General features: G+C 38.7%; 1 long non-coding RNA gene across 1 annotated transcript; it reads right to left on the bottom strand.

Annotated features, from left to right (window-relative positions):
- Nucleotides 1–13,632: 13,632 nt before the first annotated feature.
- LOC122980234 lies at nt 13,633–14,420 on the bottom strand. Its single transcript, XR_006403011.1, has 3 exons — nt 14,326–14,420; nt 13,988–14,079; nt 13,633–13,882 (listed from the first exon to the last, which is right to left on the bottom strand). It is a non-coding gene; the product is annotated as an uncharacterized LOC122980234 (long non-coding RNA).
- Between the last annotated feature and the right edge of the window lie 3,993 nt (nt 14,421–18,413).

The following is an 18,413-nucleotide window of genomic DNA, read 5'->3' as shown; positions in this document are numbered from 1 at the left end:
AGCCTAGAACTTGTGACTGAAGATAAGAATTCTCATCTCATCTCTTCTCTTTCCACCTTTTTTTCCTCTACTTTCTCCCCTCTTCTTTTTCTCTTTCCTTTTACCTTCCATTCAGCTTTATTCTACTTTGCTATTTTTTTGATCCATTAAGTTATGGAAGCACTGAAACAAAACCCTTCCTATGCAGATGTTTTTCCAGCAGCCCAAAGGGCATGACCCACCCCATTCCTGGAAGGTTCTGAATATGAAACAGGTGCAGGAGGCGTTGAGTTTCACTGATTTGGTTGGCTATTATTTAAATTCTCTGCCTTTATTTTCTTTTTTTCTACCGTTTCTTTTTGTTTTATTACACTTTCAGTTTTCTTTGCTATTTCCTTTTTCTTTTCTTTCCCATCTCGAAACCCCACATGTTCTTGTTTGCTTTCTGTACGTCTTCTTCACTTTCATATTTGTCTCTGTTGTTATCTCTCTAGCTTCTAACAGTCCCCTCTCAGCGTTCACTCTCTCTGCCTCTTTGTTCTAAGAGGAAAACACCATGAAGGCAACCAGTCTACCTTCAGGGTGGCAACGTACTATATTCACCAAGTCTTTATGTGTGTGTGTGTAAGCCTTAAGGGTAGTCGTGATAATACAAGGCAAACAGCGTCCATTATTGCTGTATGAAACCTTTTGACACATGGGAGGGAACACACATTGACTTTATGTTGGGCTGTTATATGACTTCACATACACACACACACACTACAAAAGTTATTCTTCCTCTAACACAGCCTGTTCCATTTACACAGGCACACACGGGCTCCCACACATTTGCATCACGCTGTGCTTTTGTATAAAACATAAACATGCAATTACCGGCAGGCCTCCTGTTGCTGCTTGTATTTGTTACGTTTCCTCTCTGTACTACAGAGTGCTGTTGCACCAGGTCTGAAATCTAATGAACAAACACTCACACAGCGGTAGGGAAAATCTTTCGTATTTGTCGACAGTTACTACTGTGCAATTAGTCCACACAGAAGCTGAGTTAAATTGTATTTTCACATAATAGAATGAATGTTTGGGTCTGGGTTTGCCTTTTTGGACAACACGGAGAGTATCTGACAAAAAATTACAAAAAAAAGTATTAATTTGTGTGTATGTAAGATTGCAGAGTCACACATTTTATGCGGTTATATTGCGATTATTAGTCTTTGGAGCCATTTTTAAACAAACTAACGTGCCCAAACTCTTTGTGGCGAAGGAACATGTCACCCAGTGCAGCAGTTTGGCTCATTGAAGTGTTTTTAATAGTTTTTTGACAAACAGTGGAGGTCTACATCACAGAGGAATAAGATATATCAGGCTTTGGATATACACACAATACTTGTAAGTAGATCAATTCATTGTTGGTTTGGCTCTGCACATGAGATTTGTTGACAATAAGAAAAATATAGAAAATCACCAGCCATATCCTTTAAATAACGATATCATGTGCTTCAAAGTTTAACTGGGAGTTTTCTGACGGATTTTTAAACTGGTAACGGACACACCTCCCAATGTCAGCGTATGTTTTCAAATATCAAAGTGACAAGGGTGGTCTACTTCAACAGAACCATCTTTTGTCAAGCTTAAATAGCACAGACACCAGTATGCAGAGATAATATTACCATAGACGACAGCAAAGAATGTCTTTTTTGTTCTTCAGCTAACTCATTGACTTCACTTTAATTGGCTACAGCTAAGTAAATTGCAATAATGGCCGACAACGGCCGACTTAAACCTTCACATCCAACAGCTTGTTAAGACACCATTAATTATGTAAGTTATAATTAAAATAGCAGCTCTTGTGATTTGAAAAACACATTCTTTCACATCAGGATTTCAGTTTAAACACAAATTATTCAGCCCAATGTTTGATCCTACAGCATCCCCCAACAACCTCATTTCACAGCCAAACTCTCTTTAGCCAAACACAGAACTCATACCTGCTCAGTCACCAGTGGTGGAAGAAGTATTCTGAGCCTTTACTTAAGTAAAAGTATCAATACAGCAATGTAAAAATACTCCATTACAAATAAAGGTCTAGCATTTATAATCCTACTTAAGTAAAAGTATAGGAATATTACCAGCTAAATTTACTTAAAATATTAAAGTTAAAGTACTCATTTTGGAGAAAATCAGGCTGTGACTGATGTATTAAATACATTTAACAAAGCACATTATTAATAGTGATGAGTCAATGCAAAAGCAGCATTTTATTGTTGTTGTTGCTTGAGGGGAAACTAGTTTGAACTGCTTTAAGGGTCATGAGATAAATCTGAGGGGTCTTGAGATGATAGATTGGGTAGAAAAGAAGAAAAAATATATGGTACATACATTTGGATTCATTTTTCAAAGCTATTAATCTACTAATCTTGGTGTTTCTGTGAAATATTGGAGACAATTCAATAGTACACAAGTATAAACACCATGGGCCATGCTGTCATACTGCTCAGGAAGGAGATGCCAATCCCAGAACAACAGCAAAGGACTTTATGAAGATGTTGGAGGAAACAAGTACAAAAATAAATATATCCACAGTAAAACAAGTTCTATATCAACATAACTTGAAACGCTGCTCAGCAAGGAAGAAGTCACTGCTCCAAAACTGCCATAAAAAAGCCAGACTACGGTTTGCAGCTTCACATGGAGGCAAAGATCTTACTTTTCAGAGAAATGTCCTCTAATCTGATGAAACACAAACTGAACTGTTTGGCCATAATGACCATTGTTATGTTTGGAGGAAAAAGGGGGAGGCTTGCAAGTCGAAGAACACCATCCCAACTGTGAAGCACAGGAGTGGCAGCGTCCGTCATGCTGTTGGGGTGCTTTTCTGCAGGAGGAACTGGTGAACCTCACAAAATAGATGGCATCATGAGGAAGGACAATTATGTGGATGTATTGACGCAACATGTCAAGACATCAGCCAGGAAGTTAAAGCTTGGTCGCAAATGGGTCTTCCAAATAGACAATGATCCCAAGCATACTTCCAAAGTTGTGGCAAAATGGATTAAGGACAACAAAGTCAAGGTATTGGAGTGGTCATCACAAAGCCCTGACCTCAATCCAAAAGAAAATTTGTGGGCAGAACTGAAAAAGCATGTGTGAGCCTACAAACCTGACCTACAAACCTGACTCAGTTACACCAGTTCTGTCAGGAGGAATGGACCAAAATTCCAGCAGCTTATTGTGAGAAGGTTGTGGAAAGCTACCTGAAACATTTGACCCAAGTTAAACAATTTAAAGGCAATGCTACCAAATACTAACTAAGTCTATGTAAACTTCTGACCCACTGGGAATGTGATTATTCTACTATTATTCTGACATTTCACATTCTTAAAATTAAGTAGTGATCCTAACTGACCTGAGACAGGGAGTAATAGTAGGATTATATGTCAGGAATTGTGAAAAATTGAGTTTCAGTGTATTGGCTACAGTGTATGTAAATGATCGACTTCAACTGTAGTTCTATGCAGCAGTATACTGTAAGCATTGTTATGGTCTGCCGTTTTGACGTGTGTTTGTGAGTCTGTGTGTCTTCATTTTTTTCCTTTATGTTTTGACGTCCCTTATGTAATGTTATGTTCTAGCATATTTGTTCATTGGGATTTGAAAGAAAAAACAATTAAAATAAGGTTAAAAATCTGACTTTCATTGCCACAGCTGGTATTTGCAGCTGTTCACATCCATATTAGGTGAGCAGTATAGCACCTTTTTATACATAACATAGATTTTAGACAAGGCAATCAGGAGTTTTTTTTATGGCCAAACATATTCTTTCCATGTGTTTCACTTGCTGAAGATCAGACTTACACTATGTCTACACAGGTTTTGTCCTGAAAGCAGCACATTAAGGCAGCACCAGCAGTTTCAGGCGTCCATCAGTGTGTATGCAGCATATGTTTTGACACTGTAGGTCCAGTTTAGGTCAACCTTTTTGCAACACTCAGAGATCAAGACACAATCACTGTAATTGCATATGTCAAACACAACAGGGTCACAGTTTACATGTGTAAAGCATGAGTGAAACGCGAGTCGTTATGCTGCCTGCAGACAGGCATGTCTCTCCTGTCACACATGCTGAGATGGATGATGGAAAAAAAAAGTGTCTGAAATGCCTCCTGTCGTCAGGATGTCAAGGCAAAAACACACCAAACAAGCAAGATGTAAAGCTGTCAGAGCATCACCCAGTTATATACCACATTTTCTTATATCTGACACCAACTATAATATAACTTGTCCAATTACTCTGAGTCTCTTTGTACTCTCTGTCTGACTACATATGAAAATTTAAGGGCTACAATCTCCAAACTCTTCATCTGATCTGGATGTAAACACATCAGATATGTTTTCTTTTTCCTTATAGGTTGATAGCACAGTCACTACATGATATAAGCTCTCATTCAAACATAGGTGTTGGTTTCGTAGATGTTCTTGAAGGCTTTATTCGCACATGACAGGACCATTATGGAAAGAGCCACAATTCCTGCAGGATATTTGGCAATCAAGTGGATATCTTTCAAGTCCCTCTTTTTGTTATCATACTTCCAGCGCAGCTCAACAGGGAAACACTGTTCGAGGAAATGCAAACAGGGAATTTGACGCTAAAAAGACTGTAAATGTGGCAGATATCCAGTTGACTAATTCTAATTCAGACCGTTGAAGCCTCATATAAGCTTCTTTTTTTTCACACACTCTGGATTTTGGTCCCCATCTCTTATATTGAAAGCTCATTTGAAGGGGATCTTTTAATAGCCAGTATGAACAGGAGTAATGTTTACAGCAAGGAAAACCTCTTTCAGTGTTCATACGGGCAGCAGACTGTTTTAAGACAGATTTGAAAAATTGTGAACCTGTCCTTTAAACTCCAGTGTTGCTGCATGAGGTAACCTACACACTGAAAAATGTGTCACTGTCCTAATACTATGCATACATGCAGCACGTTTGTTGTTGTGTATTTACCCGTCTATCTGAACTTAAGCCTGATATCGCGTTATGTTGCCTGTGTTCAGCTCCCGTCCGTAATCCTTCAAAGCCTCATCAGTCCTGGACGCTAAAGCCAAATGTGATGTGACACTTTAATAATCACCCAAAGAGTGTAGCGTAGGTGTGCCAAAAGGATTAATGCTACACCAAATATGTCAACGCACACCGCAGAGAAGAGTTACATATAAGTGAAGAATGCACTGAGTGGGAGGCTAATTGTGAGTGTGTACATATGTGAGTGTGTGATGGGGCTTACAGGGCTTAGAAATGCCCGAGCCAGAAGAGGAAACACATGAGGGGTCCAGATTATGCTGGTGTAGTATGTACTGAAGAGAAAATGCATATAACATCAACTCTTTAAAGCTTAGCTGAAGACTTCCTGAGGGCTTTATGATGCTTATAGACGCCCACCTGTATGCAGTTTAGAGGACAGGGAATGCGCAGTATGTTAAAACAACCATGACATCCATGGTTTCGGTTATGCATCTGTGTTATTAAAAATTCAGTCCTAAATGAAGGGTGAAAATACCCCCACAAAACCACACAGCATGACAAAGAACCATATAGTACCTATGGTCCTTCCAAACTGGTGGCCTAAATGTCCAAAAGGAAAAATCAGTGTGTGAAATAACAACACATTCTCATTCCCAACTCATCAAATACAGCAGCTTTGTCAGTGGCCCTACACTTCAAAATATGATGCTCTAGGTACACCTCTAGTGTCAGTTTTACACATGCACGGCTGTTCAATAGTCATCAATGGTGTAGTGTTCTAGTCATAAAAATCTAAGCCTGGACTGATGGTATAATGCTGTTTATTCTGTTTACTTGAAATTCATAGACCAACAAGCTTGTTAGAGCCAACTCTCCCCGTTCATCCTTATCACTTGTTTCTCTCCCCGTTTCTGCACTTTTTACTCCTTTATTAGTGTCAGTTTCTGCTCTTTACCTGCATACAGTGTCTTTTGAAAATAAACTTCTGTGCTCACAAAAACAACAAAATAAGAATATAACAAATACATTGCAAATGCAAATTTTACACACGCAAAGGTTTCACATGGGGACGAGACAAGCTCATCCAAACGACAACGGAATATAATACTCCATGTAAATATTATATAATAACTCCATGAACACACACAAACAGGTAAAAAAGTGGACTGTCTTCATCTCCATCTCCAAGGATCACTGAGAGTTTTTTTTAGGTCAGTGGTTCTCAACCTGGGGGTCTGGGAGTCGCCAGATGGTTGTGTGACTGGAAACAGTTTTTTTATATTCTGTACCAGTGATATAATTTGTCTTGACATAGATTTTATTGAGTGTGTGAGAGTGAAAGTATGGCCGTACTTGAGTTTTGATTGGACACACACACGCGGCGTGTGCACATACACGCACAAACACTACACAAAATCATTTTGGCACTTTGAGCCACTATATGTGCTTATAGCTGGTTTTGCTAGCTACTAGCTATCACATGGAACATTTATGGAGAGATGGCTTCTCAGAAAAAGTATTCCAGATCAAGACTCAGGCCAAACGGAGGTGTCTTAAGGTGGGTCACCTGAAAAGACAGCAGCATCATCAACTGAGAAACACAAGGCGCCGGCGTCAGCCTGACTTTCTGCAGTTTGGACTTACATGCATGGCCAAAAACAACGCGGATTATCCTCAGTGTGTTATTTGTACAGAAGTGCTTGTACATGAAAGCTTAAAATCAGTTCAATTTTAGAGACATTTGGAAATGAAACACATCTCTCACATCAACAAACCCTTAGAGTTTTTTCAGCGCAAGGAGGGAGAACTACAGAGCCAAAAGACAGTATTGAGTGAGTACGCTTCAGTGCCCGCTAAGGCCTTGGCAGCTTCACATGAAGTGGAATATCTGGTGGCTCGATCTAAAAAGCCTCACACTATTGCCGAGAGCCTCATCTGCCCCGCAGCCATTGCAATGACGAAGGCTATGCATGGTGGAAAAATAGCTAGCACACTTGAGACTATTACACCGTCAAATGACACAATGGGGCGGTGTATTCATGACATGGCAAATAACATTAAAAACCAGCTCATGGACAGAGTAAGGAAAAGTGGAAGATTTTCACAGCATGTTGATGAATCTACAGATGTGTCAAGTGATGCACAGCTGCTTGTATTTGAAAGATACAGCTATGATGGAAAAATGCACGAGGATATGTTGTTTTGCATACCACTGGAGGGAACTTGCACAGGTCGGGACATTTTTAACGAGCTAGATGGTAAAATGCGCGAGGAGGGAAAACTGTGTCTCTGTGTGTGCAGATGGAGCTGGCACAATGCAGGGAACAAGAAAGGGACTAAAAGCCTGCATTTTGGAAGTTGCACTGCATGTGAAATTTTCACATTGTGTTATCCACAGAAGGGCCCTGGCTAGCAAGAACCTCGGGAACCTCAGTCTCATCCACATTGTGCATGTGTAACATTCCCATGTGTAAAGTTTGCATTTGTAATCTATTTGTTATATTGTTCTTATTTTGTAGTTTCCTGTGAGCATGAAAGTTTATTACCATAAGACACTGTATGCATGTAACGAGCAGAAACTGACAGTAAAAAAGGAGTAAAAAGTGCAGAAACGGGGAGAGAAACAAGTGATGAGCACGAACGGGGAAAGCAGGTTCTAACAAGCTCTTACATTGGTCTAAAAGCTGCAAAGAAACAGAATAAACGGCATCAGACCATCAGTCCAGGCTTACATCTTTTCAACTAGAACACTACACCATTGATATCTATTGAACAGCCCTGCATGTGCAAAACTGACGCTAGAGGGGTACCTAGAGTTTGATGTGATGATAGCTGAAGTCTTTGGGGTCTTTTTGTTTGCGTGGTATATTGTTATTTTTTTATGGCATTTTAAAATATATGTATGGTTCTATGTAACTGTATGGTTGTATTTGTAAATGCATATGTATGAGATGATGTATAAATGATGTATGATGTGAATGTATGGGTGCATGTGTGTATACAGATATGTATAGTTTTATATTTTTATGATGTACAATCATGTATAGATATATTTCTATTTTTATTAACATACATTCTGCTTCTATTTAGTTGTTAACTGTGAGCATAAATACTAATAAACTCAAACTCAAGTACAGGGCCTCTGATCAAGCTGCTGTATTTGTCCAGCTGGGGATGAGAATGTGTTGGAAATAAGATGTTATAGAAAAAAGAGAACTAGCTCTGGGTATTAAAAAAAAAATGAAAAGACATGACAAAATATATTACAAAATACCACAAAAGTAGCAAGGACTAGTACAAGGAATCACCAAAAATGTGCCACAAAGAAATTCAAAGCGGCTGTTAAAATTCTTTCTCATATTGAATGTAATCTTAGCTGGAGTTTCTTTGAGTGGAAAGTAGAAAGGTAAATTTGTGGCACAAATATGAATCCAATACTTTATTTACAGACAGACCATAAAATCCGACAGAGAGCGGTACAGGAAAAACAAAAAAACAAACAAACAAAAAAACTAATCTAAAAGCGAGATGAAAGACATTTTTGTCTTTTAATCCTGCAGTATAACAGCTTTGTCAGACTGCACCGAGTCTTCATCTGGTTTTTCATTAGAAGAAAATGTCTGCCCACAGAAATCCTTTTTTTTTTGTCTAATTGTTTTTTTCTACTTACTGGAGGCTTTTTTTTTTGAGTATCCATATTTTGAATTATTTTCAGACATTCCCTTGTCAAGGTATGGGTTGATTTAACCAAGCTTAGCTGCACCAGAAACGAGTGAATGAATGGAAAAGAAGGCAACAGTATATTACTTAAAGGCTTAGCGCTGGAATAAGTTGTTTTTCTCTTCCTTACAGGTGGCCAGGGCAACCTAGTTTTCAGAGTTCATCTCTCTCTAAATTAATTAAGCATCCCTTTTTTTCTATTCTAATTGAAATGAATCCTCCAGGTTCTTTTTTTTTATGAGTAGAAGCAGATGTTAATTTAAAATCAGCCTATAAAAGACTGAAAGAGGGAATGAGACATGTCCCTGAGAGATTGGAGGAACAGGTTGTGTGCCTGTGTGTGTGTGTGTGTGTGTGTGTGTGTGTGTGTGTGTGGGCGGAAAAGATTGATTGTATAATCAGATTTACCATCTTTAAGTTTTAATTGTATCTGAAATTAAATTTAAGACTAATTAAAGAAAAAAAAAGAAAAGAAATGAGTTGACAATTAAGTGTCAGTATGTCCCAAATCACAAACAAAAGAAAAACATTACTCACTCCCTACTTACTATTTTTTCTGCTTTCCCTGTCTTCCGTATCTATACACGCTTATAGTTTCAGTTATTTTATGGCAGCACCCCGATACAATGGCTTATTGACGTTTGGTCTTTTGGTTTGTGGAGCTCAAAGTATTGAAAATTTACATTTGGGGAAAAAAAAACAAAACTCAGCAGCATTTATTGTTCCAAAACCAACAGCCTGGTTACTAATACTCAACCTGTACTGAGGATAAGCTAGCAAGGAGGAAGAGAACAACCAAGGACATGCACCAAAGCGTAAAATACACTTTAACATCTGCTGTACAGGACATATATGTAGTCTTTTGAATTAATTGAGACAGAAGAGTTTGAAAATCAGGCTTTTACATGTATTGTTATCCAAAAAGCGAGAGCTAAAAGCCTTCAATTCTATCGTTGTACTATAATATGTCCAGGCTTTGAAGCTAAATGCAAATGTATGACATCTGAGATTGAATGAAAAAAGTACACATCATCACATCTGGGCTAGCTGCTAGCTCACTCGTTCAGGTTTTTCTTTCATTGTTTTTTTTAATGTGAAATCTGCTATTGAGATTTAACATCCTTATTCTAAGACCAATGAGTATCTACTACAGTCCTTACCTAATTTGAACCCTTCATATAAAGTTAAAGAATATAATTATTCATTAGCATTCGATGGCAGTGTATTGCTGCTACCATGACAAGCTTTCACTCATATTATATATGATGTAACACATCTGCCATGTGTTAAATCTGTGAGAAACTGCTAAAAACTGAAATATTTAATAAACAAAAACATATATTTCTGCAACAAAACCCAGATATTCTGGTTTCTCTTCAGCTCTTTATGAGTAGCAGAGAGAGAAAAGAAAGCTAATGTTCTGAGTGTCTCTTTGTGTGTGTGTGTGTGTGTGTTTGTGTAGGTAGGATGGGAGATTGCATGTTAATCATATAAATAGCCCAATAACACCAGTATGCGTTCACTCCCATGTGACAAAAGCCTTAATGCAGCTGTAATAGACTCTGTTAGCCTTCCATAATGTCTGCTGCCCTCCAGGCCCATATGCACAGATGATGTACAAGCAGGCAAACAAACAAACAAATAAACACACACAAACACACACACGTCCACCCGTCTGCTCCGCCATTTGGAGCTTGGCTTATGTCTTTACAGTGTCTGGTGTAGGCTGGTGTCATTACACACACACACACACACACACACACACACACACACACACACACACACACACACACAGATTTAACTATATTGTGTCCCAGTGGCTCAGATGCACTCATTTCCAGGCACACACACACTCATATTCACTGTCCTCTGCTAATGTGAGCTCTATGTCGTCACGTATGCAAACACATAGGCATGATGTAGGTGTGTGTGTTCATCATAGAAACATCCAAACATGAAGCAAATGTGTGTTCCCTCCCCTGTGTTAATAGACTTCATAGAGCGATAATGAACATCATCTTAGCCCGTATAGCTGCGGCCCACAGGATGAAACCCTGACTCACACCATCTACATAACAAAATACACCGTAGAAGCAGAACAGACCTTCATGTGATACCAAATACTGGTCTAAAGTCAAGTCTTTAGGCAGTCGAGTCAAAGCAATTCTCAAAGTCTAACGGAAGTCTCAAAGCAATCAAGTTCAAGCCTCAAGTCCTCATTTTTGTGACATAATGAAAGTTTTAATGCGACTCGGGTGTCATTTACTTATTTTTCGCTATCATTTCTATCAGTTATTATTATATCGTGCTCAACAAAAATTGCATAGATCCGGTAACAAGATGACAAGATGCTACAATGAAGTCTGTTGGGTAAAGAAGCGTGAGCAGTCAGACTGTCAGAGGGGTTGCAACAGTTTAACCACATTTTCTGAGCCAAATTATTGGAAGTTTAAAGCGATGATGAGCGCGTTCTAAATGTTGGTAATTATCCCTCATTTCACAGGAAAACTGATTATGAAAAAATTACAGGAAGCCTGGTAGGTGAAAGTTTAGTTGATGTTTTTACCAATGATTTTAACTTTTGCCTTGTTTTCTCTTCCAGATATGTTTGGCTAACCTGGAAGTTTGTTTACAACATGACTACAGGTGTTTCTTGTCACGTCTGACTTCTTTTTTAGCAATGTCTCAGTGGTGATTTCAATGTTGTTATGACTGAAAGGACTGATGGCCAAACTACACAGGTTGTATTAAACTCTTATCTCTCAAGTCAAACGAGGCAGACTGGCCATGAGTTGTGACTGCTGCTCCAGACTTATTATCTTAACTTTTTCATCTGATAACACCAGAGATTGTAGATCACGGTGCAGAAATCGGACCTAACCTGGCAGGCTGAAAGTCTTATAAGTGAGCAGTTAGATCCAGATCTAACCGAAGATAACTATCTGCACTGTGCAGTTAGAGTTTAGGAGTCCGGCCATCCTCTTTCTTTTTCCTCCACTCCTCTCTCCTTCTGTCCCTCCTTCTTGTTGTTATTGTACCACAGACGTTCAGGCCGCTGGAGAGGTTGACGTCCACATGGCTCAGCGCCTAGTGACAGTTTAATGACAGCCAAGACTCGGTCAAATCCTGTGTGTGTGTGTGTGTGTGTGTGTTTGTATGTTCATGCCAGAGAAAGAGATTGACAGGCGGGGGTGAGAGAGACCTCTGACAGTGACCTGACACTGCTCATCAGTCTGAACAACACACACACATGTTGATGTTTTATCTACATAACCTTTTAGAAGCTGCCAAAACCTCATCGTCCCACAAAGAGCCTCTTAACTGGTGTTTGTGTGTGTTTTAGAAAGAATGCATTTGTTTGGCCTGTCAGCTGTGTGCATGTATAATATTCATGTGTGTTCATTACCGGTGGCATGTACAACACATAAAACTGCGTTCCTGTGTGTGGAGAACTCAGCATAAGTGATTGCTCGTTCTCTGTAATTGCTTGCCGTTTAGTTTTCTCTGCTATTTAGAATGAAGTACAGGGTCTGAGGGCCCAGAAAATTGCCAATTCAAAAACAGCACACAGAATAGTTACACACAGACTGCACTTTACAATACATAGCTTATTGGAAACTGTTTGACTACCATATTACCATTAGGATCGGAATGAAAATCTTATTATTTTCTACCAGCTTTTGTTGCCGCAGATAAATCATCCTCTCAATCTGTTTTATTATCTCATCATCTTCTTTCCGTCTACATCTACGGAAGCCGAGAACGGCCAATTTATTTTTTTAATAGCGTTATCTGGAGATCACAAGTTGATATATGTCGTTATCTCGAGAAAACAAATGGCTTCTTTCTCGAGATAACAAGATAATTGATCACAAGATTTATCACGGGTGGAGCTCATTCTCGTTTGTTCATTCCTGTCTTCTCGTCTCTCCACGTCTCTCTCACATGGATAACTCAACTATTTAGATCAAGCACCAGAAGCCTTCAGGTGGCTTTTATGGACATGGGCTCAAATCTGTCATATGTTGGTTCTTATTCCCTCTCTCCATCCCGCTTTCCTTTCTCTCATTAAGTCTGATAAAATGAAAATGCTTGAAAGGTAATGTTTGGTACTTCTACATGAAACATCTAATCATATTATGATCAGGAGTTAATCAACCTGCCATTTGGCTGTGACACAGACGTCATTAATAAAGGTGCTTTTAATACTCTTGAGACAACAGAATAATAAACCTGGGATCTTGAGATAATGGCATTTAAAAAAAAAAAAATCACAAGCACGGCTGTTCTTGGCTTTTGTATAAATCGACTTCCTTTAAACTTTTTTTTTTTCTTTCTAACCTGCTCTCCTTCTCTCTCAGCCTCCTTCACCCGCAGGCTACTGGAATAAGTTAGCAGAGCCTCAGTCTCCCAGTCCAGCTGGAGTCCCTTTGAGCTACAACTAGACAACACTTCCAAGACAGCAGAGTCCATCTGCTCAGTGTGTGTGTGGAACCAAAGCTAAAAGCAGATGACAAGCAAAAGACTTAATGCTATTTGGGAATGTGTACATTGCACACATTTACGGATTTGTGATTTGTGTACCATGAGCTACTACGAAATGTCATTTTTCAGCTAAAATGTGTGTGTAAAGGTGTGTGTGTGTGTGTGTGTGTACATGAGCAAGTGCCCATACAGCCAGGAGCTACTGAACTGCACCTGACACAGAAGAGCTCAAAGATCCAGCTAATTCAATATTAGTGATGCTTTGGTGAGGGAACATTTTGGGGTGTAAAGATGTATTATTCCACTATGTGTGAATGTGTTCATTAATGTATTTATTTATATTTAAATGTGAACGTACTCAAGTTTGAAATTAGTCAGGACAAGTGATAAAATAAGGTAATCACAACCTACATTCTTCATTTATCTCAGTTACCAAACCAAAGTTTTGGATAAATTACAATTGCTGAACAGTCGCACAAGGGATCACCAAAGTGATTTTAAAAAGTGAATTTAAAAAGTTGCTAAACAACAGCCTGGCACCTCCTCCTCATGCTGGTCACACACTGCTGTGGGATGGCATCCCATTCTTCAACCAGCAGTGCCCCACAGAAATCCAGAAGTGGTTTACTATGTCTTTGATCCACTGCAGCAGGAACTTTTGTCCCGCCTGCTGTCCCACCTAGTTATGCATAAAACATTTATTTTATTAAAGTTTTAATATAAAGATTTTTAGGTTTAGATATCCACAGATCATTTAAAAACAGTGTGAAATCAAAATACTTACTGCAGCAATCTTCTTGGAAGGATTTTTATCTTCATGCCACATATCCCACAAGCATACTACTCCAGAGGCCTTGTGTCAGCTGGTCTTTGGATCTTGGAAATAAAAAAAAAGTCAATTACTTTCAGAGCTAATAGATACAGACAAATCATACACATCTGCTAAACATCCCAAAAATGTTTTACATGGGAATGTTAATTACTATCAACTTACTCATAAGAGATGCAATCTGTGCGTGAGCATCAGTACATATTTCTTTCAGTTTAGCTTCTGTAAGAAGCTTGTGCATGGCGGTCACAAAAGCCTCTCTTTCCATGATCACAAAGTTGCACTGGGTCTACCTTTTGTCAATGGTCACAATAGATATGATTTCCTTAGAATCACTATCCATGGTGGTGTAGGAGCAGTACTGGGCACTTTGTCCAGGACTGTCCATTCTTCCATCAGCTGTAAAAGTCAAGCACCAAAAATGTTCAAATCAGAGTTGCACTAATACACTAAAACAGGGCAAGCCAGGAAAAATAAAAGCCGTACTCATAGGCTAATAAGAAAGGAACCTTGTACTTCTTTAAAAAAAAAATACTAAGCATTATAAATGCATAGATGTCACATTGTAAGGCGTCTGCACATTTGACATCATTTAGGTCTTGACTCCCTATTTTAAAAAGCCATGGTATAAACCTAGAACAACAACACCATCTTTATTCTGCAGACATCAGACCGCTTTAGATCTCTTGTTCTGCCAGAATTCCCTGATTGCTCCCAGGCAGTAGGTTTCTTGAATGTTGAAAAAAGGCGTTCCTCCCAACAAAGCCCATGTTCATGTAATTGAACAGGTGTGATACTTTGTAGTAGTTATTCCTAGACAGGAGTATGTTTGTAGCCTTCATGAGGTATTTGAGTGTGGACTGTGAGCTATATTCAGTGTCCATTGGAACATATCTCTAAGTTGCAGATAAAGAAAGCTGACTGATAGACATACTAATCAATAAGTCACATTACAACATTTGTCCCCTCGTCAACACAGTGGTGCATTATTTGAATGATAGAAAAACTGTATAGAGCACGACTCTAACAACTTCCAAAATGAATCCTGAAGTGTGGAATATGTGTATATACTTATTAGACATAATGACAAATACACTCAGTGGCAACTTTACTAGAAACGACATTCCCTGTCCATGAACTACACTGCTCTGTCAGTGACAGCATTGCATGTTCTCAATATGCTACTTAAAGCAAGAAGGAAGATATATAAGGATTTTGTTTCTTGTTGTTTCTTCTTGTTTCTTGTTTATACATTTTATGCATAATATTACATTTTTAAAGAGTAGTTATGATTTGCATGATTGTTGTAGTATATGTGTTGTAGTATAAGTATTCACACTTCACCAAAGGTAGCCGTAGAAACAAATCCAGCTGTTTCAAATTGGATTCATACATAATCGATGCCTGTTGTCCAATTGTATCGTCCAAACACATGACCTGGTGGCTAGCAGGTGACGTTGGGACATATTCCTCACTTTGAGGTGGTATTTCATCCTCTGTAGTAAGATGCATTGTGTCATCTAGACCGATGACAGGAAGCCCCTCAATCATCTGTAAGACTTTGTTTCCTCTATCTGTTCTGTCAGAATATAGAAAAACATATTTTAAAAAAATGTAACGATTATAGGTGCTTCCTACAGCAAAATTAATGTCTTTTCTACACTTTTTAGGAAATGATTACAGAAAGAGGGAAAAGACAAGACATTACTCTGGGGCGGCATGGCTCAGGAGGTAGAGTGAGTCAATTAGTAATCAGAGGGTTCCTGGTTCGTTTGTTTATCAGGCTAACAACCCAGTTCCCTGGATGTGCAAATTTACTTGGTAAATAAAATCGATTATGACAAACCTCAGACAAATAGATGTGATATAGTCCTCATCTAAACTACTGTCTTCACTGGCTGTTTCACATGTGTCATCATCATTTGGGTCTTTCCAGTCAATCCTGCTAAAAGAACAACAACAACAAAAAAAAAAAACACACAATAACCTACTGGAGTTCACAGCAAATTACAGAAAGGGGGCCACGCTTCGGTATAAAATGTTGCTTTAGAATAATACTTACACTTTTGAAGATCATTTGCATCTTCAGTCAGGCTGATGGTGGACTCATCATGAACACTCAGCTTAGAGAAACTAAACAGAACATCAAGAACCAAAAAAAACATTGGTTTATAACAGGGGCTGGGAAACAAGCATGCAGCACGCCTGTTCCCCCTGATTCCCACATACCTGGTTTATATAATGTAAGAAATTATTGTATGCTAAAGGACTTTATCATATAGCCTTGTATTAATATAAAAAAATCTGTATTCCTTTCCTTTCTGATGGTGAACCGTTGGATGGTAGTGTGTGAGAGAGGCCTTGAAAAAGCATCCCAGGTCTCTTGCTCAGAGTTGAAAACAATGGTCCTCCTTTTTGAAAACTTTTCATTTTGAAAAAAAAGTTGTTTTGCGTGTGCCACAAACTGATACTACGCTGATATCATCTGACATCATCTAGGATTTCTCTTTTTTTTTATTTCAAAATATTTCATCATCCTGTTGCCATACATCTGAGAAACAAAGTGTAGTGAAACAAAGGCTTCCTTGTTACAAAAGCACAAAAACATAGTTGTTAAAGACTTTGTAAAATCACTGTTGTAGATGTAAGTGTATGTGTTCCCACAACCTAAAAGGACATAAGACCAATGAGAGTAACATCCCCTGTACATTCAGAAGTAGAGGTGGATATTAATAGTATGCATATAAAGGGTAACTAAGTGTTTACTGTGGTTAGTTTGTACAAATTCCAGCAGCCACATCTGGAACCATATTTTTCAGTTAAATTTGTTGTTATATCATAGTCATCATGACTATAACACTGTCTTATTGAAAACGACATTGTAAAAATCTGTTCACCTATGAGTTCTAACTCATATAGACACACCATATCCTGTTTGATGTTTCCCATATGTTTATTGATTCATCAGCTGTTGTCAGGACACATTGTCCCCATAATGATTATTCAGGTGCATCTCATTCAGTCTTATCTGTTTTGTACATCTCAAGCATCTGTTTGCCTCTCAACACCGTTAATTTCGCTGTATTTTTCATTACAGCTAATTATCCACTATGCATTTAAACGTATGCTAGTTCTGCTCAAACAGTCATAGCTCTCTCTTTTCATGACTTCCGTGCTAATCTCACATTTGCACGCTATTCAGAAATGATAATTACTTTAGCTTAGCAGTTAGCGATGGCTTCTCTTTCTCCCTCTCACTCTCCTTGTCTCTTTAGCTTGGTGTGTCTTATGTTTAGCTATTCCTCTGCATCCTTTATAAATGTAGTTTAATTTCTCTGTTGGAGGCAAGGCTCAGTGAATTAGAAGTGCAGCTGCGCACCAATGGACAAACCATTCATTAGCTGTTGTAGTGTTAGTTAGCCAACCCCCAGTAGCTGGTAAGAGCTGACCCAGCGCAACTTAGCTCCCACTCTCACTGTCCAAGGGAAGCATAGCTCACTCAATAAAAAACCTGCAGAGAAACAAACTCTGAGTCATACCTACAAAAAAATCCCTGGCGCTTAGGACCAGCAGGGGATAAAATGAGGTCCGCTGGCAGAACACTGGCTGAAACAAATTGACCAGCCAGCAGTTCATAACATGCCTCAGAGAAATTAATATTATTATTTCAATAATGTTAGCCAGATGTTTGCTTTCCTGTGTAGTAATAGGTAAGCAAACATTCGCATTCGAGCTTGTCACAAAGCTCTTGCCATCTAGGGAACCCTCATTTTAGCTCTCTTCTTGTCTCATAATCTTCTAGGGTTGTTTGGGTCACTGGTACGTTTGTGCTTTACGGGGACAGCTTTGGCAACAGAACGCATAGCAAATGGCAGTGCAATTGTGCTCTGTCGCAAGTGAACAATAACAAACAATAGTACAATACAGTGGATAGCTAACGTTAGCTGCTTTGTTGAGTCCCTTCTAGACTCTCTGACGTATCTTCTGGCCTTTCCCATGTTTTCCTGGAACTTATAGCAAATAGAGGGGGGCAGAGGGGGTATGACGCCATTGACAGGTGACCAAATGAAACGGGCCGTTACTCTATGTTACGGACCATTAAAATTAATAATTTTTCTGAGTTTGAATATTGATGGAAACATTTGGGATAATGTTAGTACACAACTAAACAAAATATATAACATTGGTCTTGTCATTTTTAGAAATTTTTATGTGGAATAATTACATATTATAGCATTAATTCAAAGGAGAACATGAAATCCCATGTAAATCCATTCAATAGTTGTCAAGATATTTCACTAAAAGCAAAATATCAGCCTATTGGTGGCACTAGAGGTAAATTCAGGGGATAACCAAAGTCATCAGAAATCATCTTTTAGGA

Source organism: Thunnus albacares, chromosome 4 (genome assembly GCF_914725855.1).
Source record: "Thunnus albacares chromosome 4, fThuAlb1.1, whole genome shotgun sequence".
In the NCBI taxonomy this organism is placed as follows: domain Eukaryota; kingdom Metazoa; phylum Chordata; class Actinopteri; order Scombriformes; family Scombridae; genus Thunnus; species Thunnus albacares.
The sequence above is the reverse complement of the archived record's forward strand: the minus strand, read 5'-3'. Positions and strand labels throughout refer to the sequence as shown.